General features: G+C 43.9%; 1 non-coding gene across 1 annotated transcript; it reads left to right on the top strand.

Annotated features, from left to right (window-relative positions):
- Positions 1–12,132: 12,132 nt before the first annotated feature.
- LOC115834926 lies at positions 12,133–12,196 on the top strand. The gene has a single exon (XR_004029914.1). It is a non-coding gene; the product is annotated as a U7 small nuclear RNA (small nuclear RNA).
- Positions 12,197–14,303: the final 2,107 nt, after the last annotated feature.

Here is a 14,303-nt window from a genome sequence, read left to right as displayed (position 1 = left end):
ACGTGACCCCCACACCCCACACCCGCTCCCGAAGCTCTGGACAACTGTGGACTTTTAATATTGCTTGTTAAAGGAATGAATCAATGAACAGACTTGTGATTTTGTTGGGGAGACAAAGCAAACATGCGTTAAAAGGACTTTATTAACTGACAAGCAACAAATGGAGTGAAAATTAGTACTGTGCTTCAGAGGAATAAGGATGAACTTTGAAATTGTATCTTCAAAGGCAGCAGTGGCTAAGAGCATAAACTCTGAAGCCAGACAGCCTGGGTTTAAATCACAGCTCTCCTGGTATTAGCTGTGTGACCTTGTCCATTTAATCTCTCCTCCTTAGTTTATTTGTCTATAAAATGGGGATAATAACAGTACCTCTCTCATAGGATTCTTATAAAGATTAAAGGAATACAGATGAAGCACTTAACCAGCGCAGCATCTAATAATTGCTGTGCAGTTGCTGACATTTACAACTAGATTTGGGTGGGTTTCAGAGTCTGAACTTTAGACAATTTTTCTACCCTAGCTTTGACACAGCTTCTGGCAAATTCTAGGAGTTCATTAAATAGACACTTTTCCTGCCCTTTGTGAGTTTCAGTTTTCTCATCTGTCAAACAGTCATAACAAGACTGGGGTAGAATTTAAATAAAATTTCTTGCTTCAGTGCATAGCACATGATATGTGCTAAATAAATGTGTTTTGAATGAATGACATGTGTGAATCACTACCTGTGGTGAATTTGGAGTGAGTGAGCCTTCAAGGAATGTAAGTAGGGGAGTGATCCGAGGCGGGTAGGCGTGATTTAGGTGTTTGCTGAGTGACCATTATGAGTCAGATTTTGAAGGAAGAACAGATTACAGGTTGGCTGAAAAAAGAGAAAAAGCATTCTTGGTAGATGAAATAGCATGGAAAATCTCCAAGAAAAGCTGAAAGGAGAATGAAAATAGAGTTAATGAGATGGGAAGACCAGTTTTTGCCACACTTTGAAGGTCAGGAGTTTTCCTTTGTACTCATAGCCCCCAGTGAATATTCCTGGGCTGTGATGTGCCTCCTGTCTTAGCCAGTTGGATCATAACATGAATCTGTCACCAACATTTGCCATTTAGGATTGGGAGAATGGACCTCTCAAGTGGTATAGGGTAATTCCAGTATCACTTCCTAAAATCTACTTAGAGTTTTCAACAGTACTTTTTGGGGTAAGAAAAACCACCTTAAAATTGCGGACAAACTTCTGTGATTCTGGGAATATGTTTTTCTTATTGGTCAAAATTCCATGAGAAATACCAAATCCAGGATAGGCAAATGAGCCTGTTCCCAGCTGCAGTCAAATTGCCAGAGGAGTCTGAAACACTTTTTAAAAAGCCCCCAAAGTCTTTCAACATGAACACAGGCACTTTGCCGGGAGCTTGAGACCTAACGCTCTGGGGAAGTAGAAAGGGATAATGTGAGGAAACTGAAAAAGAAGTGGAAGAACCCGTTTCAGATGGAATCGAACAATGCCCCACTGGCCCCCAGCCCTTATGCTCCTGCTGCAGGATTCTTCACTTCACTTGCAAGATGCTGCTGGGGAAATGGAAGTGATTAGAATATGTCTCCCAATCTATTTCTGTAGTCTCTTGCCTGTGGGTGCCACCACCCTTTGAGAACTGAAAAACACATGTGCCCCCACCTCCAGGCAGAGCTCCAGGCCTGCACATGCACACTTTGCCTATAATATTTGCTGGTCACAGAATAGGGGCCCATACCGTGGCCTCAGTTAAAAACCCACACTGCTGAGACAGCTATTTCCTTTATCTTGTATTGTTGTTTACATGTTTGTCTGCACAATAGATTGCAAATTTGTTGACAGTGGCACCAGGTCTTAAGTTATTTTGGTATTCTCCCTAGCTTTTTTTTTTTTGACAGGGTCTCACTCTGTTGCCCAGGCTGGAGTGCAGTGGCATAAACATGTCTCACTGCAGCCTCGACCTCCTGGGCTCAAGCGATCCTCCCAAGTAGCTGGGACTACAGGCATGCACCACCATGCCTGGCTAATATTTTCTTTTGTAGAGACAGGATCTTGCTATGTTGCCCAGGCTGGTTTCAAACTCCTGGGCTCAAGTGGTGGTCCCACCTCAGCCTCCCAAAGTGCTGGGATTACAGGCGTGAGCCACTGGGCCTGGCCTTCCCTAGCATTGATACAGTTTCTGGCAAATTCTAGAAGCTCATTAAATATTTGTTGATGTGAATCCCTACCTTAGTGACTGGTGCAACTGCTTTCTTTTTAGTGTAATGAAACAACTTTTTCTCCAAATGGAATTAGTAAATCTCAAAGAGAGAAGAATCCGGGTCTGCAGCCCAAACCCGCATGCCTTTGGGGGAACACGCACAACGAGAATGCCTTATGCCTTGGCTTTTCCAGACACAGGCTCAACACAAGGAAACAGCAAGCACAGTGGAAGTATAACAGGGTGATCTTGAGATTTTTTTTTTTCTTTTGCCCCAACCCTGATCTGTGGCACTTGAACAATCCTGGTTTCCGGAGAACAGACTACTGTAATGATAATCCAGGAAGTAAATTGCCTTTTGAAAAGCAAGGAAGAAACCAATGGACTAAGTATTTATTTATATTTAATGCTCCAGGGCTTCTGTTTCCAGCTTTGAACAGTTCCTGGCAAACGCTTTGTGAAGTCATTAATCTTCGGGGCAAATCTAAATGTCTTGCACAGCTAGGTGTAGTGGCTCATGCCTGTAATCCCAGCCCTTTGGGAGGCAGAGGCAGGCGGATCACTTCAGTCCAGGAGTTTGCAACCAGCCTGGGCAACATAGTGAGACCCTGTCTCTATAAAAATGAACAATAAAAAAAGAAATCTGAAACAATCCTCTTTCTCGCAGATAGTCATGCTTTCCGCATTTCACATGCACACACACACATAAACGAAAAGGTGTTATTCTATGCATATTGGTAGCCTGTTTTCCTCACTCTAATGATATTTCATTCATTATGGATCAGTAAATACATACCAGGAGCATTGTTTTGAATGGCTGTATATAGTATTCCATTGTGATTGTACCAAAATCTATTTAACCAATTGCCCTATTTGGTAATTTAATAGCTGTATTGGTTTGCTAGGGCTGCCATAACAAAATACCACAGATGGGGTGACTGAAATTAACAGAAATTTATTTCCTCACAGTCCAGATGCTGAAAGTCCAAAATCAAGGTGTCAGCAGATTTCATTTCTCCCAAGGCCTCTCTCCTGGGCGTACAGATGGCCATCTTCTCCTGTGTCCTCACATGGTCTTCCCTCTGTGACTGTCTGCGTCCTAATTTCTTCTTATAAGGACATCAGTCATATTGGATTGAGCCCACCTTAATGCCCTCATTTTGACTGAATTACCTCTTTTTTTTTTTTTGAGATGGAGTCTTACTTTGTTTCCCAGGCTGGAGTGGCTCAATCTTGGCTCACTACAACTTCCGCCTCCCAGGTTCAAGGGATTCTCCTACCTCAGCCTCCCAAGTAGCTGGGATTACAGGTGCCCAACACCACGCCTGGCTAATTTTTGTAGTAGAGACAGGGTTTCATCATGTTGGCCAGGCTGGTCTTGAACTCCTGACCTCAGGTGATCCACCCACCTCGGCCTCCCAAAATGCTGGGATAACAGGCATGAGCCACTGTGACCAGCCTGAATTACCTCTTTAATCACCCTGTCTTCAAATACAGTCACATTCTGAGGTACTGGGGACAGGGCTTCAATATATGAGTTTTTTGGGCAGGTGACACAATTCAACCCATAACAATAGCCAGTATTTCTTAAAGCCTTACTATGGGCCAGGAACTGTGCTGATTGCTTTACATAAATCATCTCATTTAACTCCTTAACAAACCTAAGATGTAGGTACTATTATTGTCTCCATTTCACAGATAACAAAACTGGCACAGAGAGGTGTGGTAACTTACCTCAAGGGCACACAGCAAGTAAGTGGTAGAGCTGGATCCAAACCAGGCAGTCTAGCTTGAGTCTGTGCGTTTAGGCACTTTGATGCCATTATAAATCACAGTTTTTTACTATATTTACTATTATTTCCTACGCACTTGCTAGTTCCCTAAAATAAAGTTAAATTTCTGGGTGAGGCCAAGCATGGTGGCTCACACCTGTAATCCCAGCACTTTGGGAGGCCGAGGCGGATGAATCACTTGAGGTCAGGAGTTTGAGACCAGCCTGGGCAACATTGTGAAACGCTGTCCTTACTAAAAATACAGAAAATTAGCCAAGCATGCTGTTGTGTGCCTGTAATCCCAGCTACTCAGGAGGCTGAGGCAAGAGAATTGCTTGAACCTGGGAAGTGGAGGCTGCAGTGAGCCAACATTGCAGCACTGCACTCCAGCTTGGGCAACAGAGCAAGACTCTATTAAAAAAAAATTCTGGGTAAGTATATTTGAGCATTTTTAGTGTTTTTCATACAAATTACCCATCCACCAGAGCCTATACCCATTCACATCTCCAACAGCAGTGCACGAGGGGCTGTTGGATGCAAAGCCTCTGTGGGGTGTGTGTTGAGTGTGTATGTGTGTGTGAGATAAAATGATTGACTGAGGTGAGGCACACACCTAAGAAAAATGAACTCTAATTAGGGTTGTGTGGAGTTCATCTCTTAGACTTCCATTCTCACTTTGTCCATCCTGTCATGCAAAGAAGAGCATGAAGCTGACTGATCCAAATGATGGAGCCAGCTTGGTGAACAATGTATATAAACACATTATCTTAGAAGTGAAAAGAGAAATCCCATAAAAATGATTTTCTTTTGGTGTGTTATTTTTCTTAAGACAAGTTTATTGAGATATAACTTACTTTACATAAAGTTAATCGGTTTTTGTTGAAGAACCATCTTCTCCAGTGTCTTCACACTGGTCCTCTCAAACAACAACAACAACAACAGGAGAAGGCTGGGCGTGGTGGCTCATACCTGTAATCCCAGCACTTTGGGAGGCTGAGGTGGGCTGATCACCTGAGGTCAAGAGTTAAAGATCAACCTGGCCAACATGATGAAACCCTGTTTCTACTAAAAATATAAAAATTAGCTGGGTACGTTGGCACCCGCCTGTAATTCCAGCTGCTTGGGAGGCTGAGGCAGGAGAATCACTTGAATCTGGGAGGTGGAGGTTGCAGTGAGCCGAGATATATAAGCCAATATCATGCCACTGCACTCCCGCCTGGGCGACAGAGCCAAACTCTGTCTCAAAAATAATAATAATAAATAAAAATAAAAAATGGGAGAATATTTAATCTATTCCAAAACACACATCAGGAAATGAGGGGAACCACAGGAAGATCCTCCACCTATAACAAACAGAGCGAGGTTACTGGCTTTCTGCTTGCTCCTAGAATCTAGAGATGTGATATTTGGAAGAAATTCTGTATCCTTCAGCTACTCCCCGATATTCAGACATAAGTTACACACATCTGGAGAAGAGATCTGCCCTGTTGAAGCTAGAAGGGTGCTCAATGGGAAGGAGAAAGGAGCATCAATCTGCAAAAAAATGATCAACAACAACAAAAAAAAAACAAAAGAAAAAAGAAAATAACAAATGATTTTTCAAAGTGGCTGGGCCATTTTGCATTCCCACCATTGATGTGTGAGAGTTCCAGTGCTTTGCATTCTCACCAGCACTCGATATCGACAGGGTTGATTTTCTTTTCTTTCTTTGGTTTAGTCACCCATATAAGTGTGCAGTGACTACTGACTACTGATGCTGAACATCTTTTAATGTGCTCATTTGACATCCATATCTTTTCCTTGGTGAAATGTCTATTCAAATACTTACCCATTTTTAATCGAGTTGTTTGTTTTCTTATTATTAAGTTGAGAATTCTTCTTTTTTTTTTTTTGAGATGGAGTCTTGCTGTGGCCCCCAGGCTGGAGTGCAGTGGCTCGATCTCGGCTCACTGCAACCTCCGCTTCCCAGGTTCAAGCCATTCTCCTGCCTCAGCTTCCCAAGTAGCTGGGATTACAGGCACCTGCCACCATGCCTGGCTAATTTTTATATTTTTAGTAGAGACTGGGTTTCACCACGTTGGCCAGGCTGGTCTTGAACTCCTGACCTCAAATGATCCACCCGCCTCAGCCTCCCAAAGTGCTGGGATTACAGGTGTGAGCCACCTCACTGGCCAGATTTATTTTCTTTTTGTTCATTTTTTACTTTCTAATTTCTTTTTTTTTTTTTTTTTTTTATTCTTTTTTTTTTTTATTATTATACTTTAGGGTTTTAGGGTACATGTGCACAATGTGCAGGTTTGTTACATATGTATCCATGTGCCATGTTGATTTCCTGCACCCATTAACTCGTCATTTAGCATTAGGTGTATCTCCTAATGCTGTCCCTCCCCCCTCCCCCCACCCCACAACAGTCCCCGGAGTGTGATGTTCCCCTTCCTGTGTCCATGAGTTCTCATTGTTCAATTCCCACCTATGAGTGAGAACATGCGGTGTTTGGTTTTTTGTCCTTGCGATAGTTTACTGAGAATGATGTTTTCCAGTTTCATCCATGTCCCTACAAAGGACACGAACTCATCATTTTTTATGGCTGCATAGTATTCCATGGTGTATATGTGCCACATTTTCTTAATCCAGTCTATCGTTGTTGGACATTTGGGTTGGTTCCAACTCTTTGCTATTGTGAATAGTGCCGCAATAAACATACGTGTGCATGTGTCTTTATAGCAGCATGATTTATAGTCCTTTGGGTATATACCCAGTAATGGGATGGCTGGGTCAAATGGTATTTCTAGTTCGAGATCCCTGAGGAATCGCCACACTGACTTCCACAATGGTTGAACTAGTTTACAGTCCCACCAACAGTGTAAAAGTGTTCCTATTTCTCCACATCCTCTCCAGCACCTGTTGTTTCCTGATTTTTGAATGATGGCCATTCTAACTGGTGTGAGATGGTATCTCACTGTGGTTTTGATTTGCATTTCTCTGATGGCCAGTGATGATGAGCATTTCTTCATGTGTTTTCTGGCTGCATAAATGTCTTCTTTTGAGAAGTGTCTGTTCATGTCCTCTGCCCACTTTTTGATGGGGTTGTTTGTTTTTTTCTTGTAAATTTGTTTGAGTTCATTATAGATTCTGGATATTAGCCCTTTGTCAGATGAGTAGGTTGCAAAAATTTTCTCCCATTCTGTAGGTTGCCTGTTAATTCTGATGATAGTTTCTTTTGCTGTGCAGAAGCTCTTTAGTTTAATGAGATCCCATTTGTCGATTTTGGCTTTTGTTGCCATTGCTTTTGGTGTTTTAGACATGAAGTCCTTGCCCACGCCTATGTCCTGAATGGTATTGCCTAGGTTTTCTTGTAGGATTTTAATGGTTTTAGGTCTAACATATAAGTCTTTAATCCATCTTGAATTAATTTTTGTATAAGGTGTAAGGAAGGGATCCAGTTGCAGCTTTCTACATATGGCTAGCCAGTTTTCCCAGCACCATTTATTAAATAGGGAATCCTTTCCCCATTTCTTGTTTTTGTCAGGTTTGTCAAAGATCAGATAGTTGTAGCTATGCGGCATCATTTCCGAGGGCTCTGTTCTGTTCCATTGATCTATGTCTCTGTTGTGGTACCAGTACCATGCTGTTTTGGTTACTGTAGCCTTGTAGTATAGTTTAAAGTCAGGTAGCGTGATGCCTCCAGCTTTGTTCTTTTGGCTTAGGATTGACTTGGCGATGCGGGCTCTTTTTTGGTTCCATATGAACTTTAAAGTAGTTTTTTCCAATTCTGTGAAGAAAGTCATTGGTAGCTTGATGGGCATGGCATTGAATCTATAAATTACCTTGGGAAGTATGGCCATTTTCACGATATTGATTCTTCCAACCCATGAGCATGGAATGTTCTTCCATTTGTTTGTATCCTCTTTTATTTCATTGAGCAGTGGTTTGTAGTTCTCCTTGAAGAGGTCCTTCACATCCCTTGTAAGTTGGATTCCTAGGTATTTTATTCTCTTTGAAGCAATTGTGAATGGGAGTTCACTCATGATTTGGCTCTCTGTTTGTCTGTTATTGGTGTACAAGAATGCTTGTGATTTTTGTACATTAATTTTGTATCCTGAGACTTCGCTGAAGTTGCTAATCAGCTTAAGGAGATTTGGGGCTGAGACAATGGGGTTTTCTAGATATACAATCATGTCATCTGCAAACAGGGACAATTTGACTTCCTCTTTTCCTAATCGAATACCTTTTATTTCCTTCTCCTGCCTGATTGCTCTGGCCAGAACTTCCAGCACTATGTTGAACAGGAGCGGTGAGAGAGGGCATCCCTGTCTTGTGCCATACTTTCTAATTTCTAAGTGTGAGAATTCTTTATAGATTTTGGATATTATCCTTTATCAGGTAAACTTTTACAAATACTTTATCCCAGTCTATGACTTGACTTTTTATTTTCTTAAGTGCATCTTCAGGAGAGCAAATGTTTTCAATTTTGGTAAAGTTCAATTTATGGACTTTAAAAAATATGGCTGGGCATGGTGGCTTATGTCTGTAATCCCAGCACTTTGGAAAGCTGAGGCAGGAGGATTGCTTGAGCCCAAGAGTTTGAGACAAACCTAGGCAACATAATGAGGCCCCACATTTCAAAAAAAACAAAAAAAAAAGAATTAGCCAGATATGGTGGCTCACATCTGTAGTCCCAGCTACTTGGGAGGCTGAGGTAAGAGAATTGTGTGAGCCTGGGAGATTGAGGCTGCAGTGAGTTCTGATTTCACCAACCACCCTGTTACCCAAGCCAGGAGCCAGAGAAGTATCTCAACATGCCGCTCTCCTGCATCTCCAGTATCAGATCAGTCCCTAAGCTCCGTTGATTCTAGCTTGCAAATAGCTCCTAGATTTGTGCTTTGCTTTCTGTCCCCTCCTGGCACCCCTTTGGTTCAGAATGTCAACATCTATGATAAAGCTAGATCTAGATAAAGCTTGTCCAACCTGCAGCCTGAGGGCCACATGCAGCTCAGGACAGTTTTGAATGCGGCCCAACACAAATTCGCAAACTTTCTTAAAACATTATAAGTTAGCCAGGCATAGTGGCATGCGCCTGTAATCTCAGCTACTTGGGAGGTTGAGGCATGAGAATCACTTGAACTGGGAGGTGGAGGTTGCAGTGAGCCAAGATCGCACCACTGTGTTCCAGCCTAGGTGACAGAGACTCCATCTCAAAAAAGAGAGAGAGAGATTATTTTGCGATTTTTTTAAAAGCTTATCAACTATCTCTAGTGTTAGTGTATTTTATGTGTGACCCAAGACAATTCTTCTTCCACTGTGACCCAGGGAAGCCAAAAGATTGGACACCCCAGATCTAGATGTTTGAAATGTCCTTTCGGCTGGTCTACTATTTCCCAAATCTTCTTTAACTAAGCTATCATCAGCACAGCTGCCAAATAGATCTTTCCAGAATGCGGTCTTGATAATGTCACTCCTTAGCTTCAAAACTAGTGGCTCAACATTACCTTCTAGATAAAGATCAGACTCTCCGACTTGGCACCAGGTCCCTGTGTTGGCTTGGGCCACATGCCCCTTTGCCCTTTGTACTTTAGCAATAAAGAGCTCTTATTTTATGTCCGGCTTTTTCTCCTATATGATGGCAATCTCATTATAACAATTTGTTTACACACCTGCCTTCCTCGCTAGACTATGAAGCACTTGAGGGCAGGAACTCTGTTTAGCTTGTTGCGGCCTTTCACACAGGGCCTGGCGTGAAGTCCGTACAGTCACTCATTTCATAAACATAAAGATAGATGGGAATATCTCCCATCACGTGCCAACATTCTTGCATATATTAAAATGTCATGTTCCTTTGTCAGAATCTCTTAATAATTTTAAACTGGCGATCAGGAGTACCACATTTTAGGACAATACTGAATGCTGACCACCTGGGAGTTGCTTTCCAAGGTGAAGAATGACTGTAAATTAAAATGCTGGCATCTGGCCGGGCGCGGTGGCTCATGTCTGTAATCCCGCACTTTAGGAGGATGAGATGGGTGGATCACCTGAGGTCATGAGTTTGAGACCAGACTGGCCAACATGGTGAAATGCTGTCTCTACTAAAAATACAAAAATTAGCCAGGTGTGGTGGCACACACCTGTGATCCCAGCTACTTGGGAGGCTAAGGCACGAGAATCTCTTGAACCTGGGAGGTGGAGATTGCAGTGAACCTAGATGGCACCACTGCACTCCAGCCTGGGCAACAGTGCAAGACTCCATTTCAAGAAAGCAAATCAAAACAAAACCAAAAAAATACCGACATCTGAAACGCTTACCTGAAAGTAAACCTGTTTCATGCTCGGTTGTCCATTTTGCTCTTGGAACATGAGATAGGTCAAGTGACAAGGCTTTGGGGGGTCGTTTAGGCTGCTGTGAGAGGAGGATAAGGAGACCGGCAGTGAGAGAAAAGCTTGTCCAAAACAGAATTCATGGTTTTGCCACCATCTTCTTGACCCACCCACGGGCCCCTTGTCAGTTAATGGCATCACGGGAAGGCCAGTCTCCTCCCGGCTTTCTCCCCTCACACCCTGTGTGCCAGCCCCTCAGAACTTTCCTGAGTTCATAAGAGCACCCTGGACACCATCATATATCCCTGCTTTGGTATGGATCAGCAATGTTCTTCCATTGACCCTTGATTTGGTGGGTTCTGCATTCCTCTTTACTGTGTGTACACACCTGTGCGTGTGTGTGTGTGTGTATGTGTGCATATCTGTGTTTTTACCCTCCTTGATCCTGATCAACTGCCTCCTCATCCATGGAGTTTTCTCACCTCCTCCAGGAAGAATCAGTCCCTTGTTACTGTACCTTGTTGAGAGAGTTCACATGCTGATTATTTGTCTTTGTATGAACTGTGGGTCCCCACTGCATAGGGGCTGTGTTTACTTTTTCTTGAAAGGTGCCCCCCACCCTAGCACAGTGCTTGGCACAGAGTATGCCTTAATCACTACATAAATGTTGGTGTTGAAACCACTCACTCACTCACTTACTCTGCTCCTTCATTGGATCAGCCACTACCAGGTGGCTGGTATCCATTTTTCCTAACCTCCCTCCCCATCCAGTGAAAGGACTTTGCAGACAGAAACCCTTTCTTTTCTTTCTAATTTTTTAATTTTTTTTTTTTTGAGACGGGGTCTTGCTCTGTTGCCTAAGCTGGATTGCAGTGGCTGCGATCTTGGCTCACTGCAAGCTCCGCCTCTCGGGTTCACGCCATTCTCCTGCCTCAGCCTCCCAAGTAGCTGGGACTACAGGTGCCCGCCACCAGGCCCAGCTAATTGTTTTGTATTTTTAGTAGAGATGGGATTTCACCGTATTAGCCAGGATGGTCTCGATCTCTTGACCTCATGATCCGCCCAAAGTGCTGAGATTACAGGCCTGAGCCACCGCGCCTGTCTCTTTTTAATTTTTTTTAAGGTGGAGTCTCACTCTGTCACCCAGGCTGCAGGGCAGTGGCACAATCTCAGCTCACTGCAACCTCTGCCTCCTGGGTTCAAGTGTTTCTCCTACCTCAGCCTCCTGAGTAATTGGGATTACAGGCACACGCCACCACTCTCGGCTAATTTTTTGTATTTTTAGTAGAGAGGGGGTTTCACCATGTTGGCCAGGCTAGTCTTGAACTCCTAACCTCAAGTGATTCTCCTGCCTTGGCCTCCCAAAGTGCTGGGATTACAGGCTTCACCACCGTGCCTGGTCAACAAACAGAAACCCTTTCTGAGGTCTGTGCCAGGTCTAAAGTATTATCTCTCCTTGCTTGCCATCAACCCCTACGTTCCTTCCTGAACAAAGTTATTTCTTTTTCCCTCTTTCCTTCTTTAGAACAATGCCCCTGTCTATCTTTCTATTTGGATTACCCCTGTATAAAAACCTGGTGTGCTCTGAGGGTGTTCTTTTGGAGAAGGATAATCAAAACTCTCCAAGATGAGCTTACTGATGGTGTCCAAGACTATGGTCTCCATATTAAGAAAAAAGTCTCACTGGTTCTATCTTTTATCCTGTAGTAGCATCTCTTCCTCAAAGATGAGTCAGCCGTCATTTGAAGAGGAGGAAAGACTGGATTGGGGAAGAATCTGGGGCAAAATGAAGCCAAATTGAGAACGCGGAGAAAAGGAGATGCTAAGGCCGCAGATAAGGAGGTCTTGAGTGTTACCGCTCTTCTCGAATTTGTCTAGCAGGCTTTCTGCTTTTTATTGGAAAGTGCCCCCCCACCCGCAAAATAAATAAACAAATAAATACATAAAAAAGAAAGATTTAAACAATAAAAGAGAAAGAAGGGCCTGGGAATTCTGGCTGCTCAGAGGACACCCAGCTCTGAGTTCAGTAGCCTCCGATGAAGTGCCGCTTCTGCTTATGGTTGTCCCTTCCCATCTATCCTGGTTTTGTTTATCCTGCCTCATATCTGTCAGGATAGTCAGGGCAGCTTCCCCTGTTCTCTTGCCACTGGCTCCAACATCCTGCCTGTCACACATTCTATCTTTTGCTTCTTCCAAATATCTCTAAGATTGACTCTTCCTTTCAGCTGTCCATCAAGTTCCATCTCCCGGGCCGATCTGGCTCCTCTGCGATGGGTTCTGCAGATGGTCCTGTGTGGTCCAGTCTTCCAAATGCACCTCTTCAGGGATGCCCATCCTCAGTTAGAGAAACGTGAGTGACCTTGAGGCCCTGCAGGGGGTTCTTCCTTCTGACTCGGCATACTTATTTCTCACTGCACCCAAAAGTAAACCCCTCAATGCAGTTTTTGGAGCTGTCTCCAGTCCCCAGTCTCTTCCCGACTCTGCATTCCTGCACTGGCTGAGATAAACCTTTCTCCTCCTCACTTAATCTGCCACTTAATCTGCATCCTGCCATCCATGAAAGGACTCCAACCCAGGCTGAAGTCTCCTTCTTTGCTTGCATATTCAATAAGCCTGCCATTGCTGGGCATGTCTCTATCCTCTGGCTGGTTAAAATGGTGTTGCTTTCAGCCAAAAGCCTTTGAAAACTTCACAGAGCCATGTCATCTGTCACATACATTGCAAAGAGCAAAATGGGTCAAAGTTAAAGCAAATTTAGTCGTTTAGCATAGGGTTGTTTTTGAATGATCCCAGGGATGTTAGTTTTGTCCCCCCACCTCCCAATTTGCTACTGCTGCTGGGGTGTCTGTGAGCCTCTAACAGTGTGTTATTTAGGGCTGGGCTCAGGGGCGGGGGGAGACGCTCACTACACACATGCTAATTGACTTATTGAGTTAGTCATTTGGTCTTTGACAAACATTTATTTACTGCCTACAGAGAAGGCTCAGGTCGATTTTTACATATCTTCCCAAATGGCACCAAAATTCAACAAGAGCCACCCAACACCTAGAAAAGGACTTTGACCAACGAAAGCAACTTGAGAACAGGTTTTGCTGCCTTCAGCTCACCTTGAGCAGGGGCCAAGCTCAGTGCGTTGGGAACAGGCACGGAGAGCTCACTTGCTGCAAGCTGTTTGTTCAGAAATAGCCTTCCTGAAGCATGAGTCTATTGGTGAGAACTCAGCCTTACAAAGTCAACACAAGGCTTCTGGCTGATTCTCCAGGACACTGGGCTGCTGATGCCTTCCATGCAGATCCAGAACATCTCATCCTCTGGGTTCCCAATTTCACAGCACAGGGAGTCAGTCCTGGCTTGGCCTCTCCCTCTCACAGACCTGTGGTCAGGGTTTGTGGCCAACTGTAGGGCTTCCTTAAGAGAAGGGGCTTGTAAACCCATTTCTCTAAGTGACCTCCTCGAGCTGCGACCTTGGGGCTCGTTCTCACTTCTCTGCATGGCTGTAGCTCCCTGGGGCTGAACATGGAAATGACATCCCAGTAGCCAAGTGGACAAGTAGACTCTGAGAGGTGGCTATTGAGGCAGAGTAAGGGACTAGTGGGAATCTCTATAGGCAACAGAAATGCAAATGTAACTTCAGTTCAGGTTTAAAGGCCTAGTCAATGATTACATATTTTTATTATTTACCTAGTAAAAATTCCCTTGAGAAGGAGAGAGAGAAAGAGAGAGAGAGAGAGAGACAGGTGCTTGATTCTCCACCTCCAAATTTTAGGGTCTGTTCAGAGCTTTTGTGGCCATGTGGATACATCTGTGATCTCTGGCTTCCGGGCTGGGCTCACTCAGAGCAAGGCAATCCAATGGTAGGCCTAAGCCCTGTAGACCTTAGCCTGGGAGAGGTTCTGCTTGAAGCAGAAAGTGTGGAGCCACAGGGAGGTTGCAGCTCAACAAGGTAATTCTCCCAGCCTCCAGATGACAAAGGTTGCATTTACACCTGGCCAGGAGGTTTAATCATCTACCTTTTCCA

Source organism: Nomascus leucogenys, chromosome 4 (genome assembly GCF_006542625.1).
Source record: "Nomascus leucogenys isolate Asia chromosome 4, Asia_NLE_v1, whole genome shotgun sequence".
Taxonomy (NCBI): Eukaryota; Metazoa; Chordata; class Mammalia; order Primates; family Hylobatidae; genus Nomascus; species Nomascus leucogenys.
The sequence above is the reverse complement of the archived record's forward strand: the minus strand, read 5'-3'. Positions and strand labels throughout refer to the sequence as shown.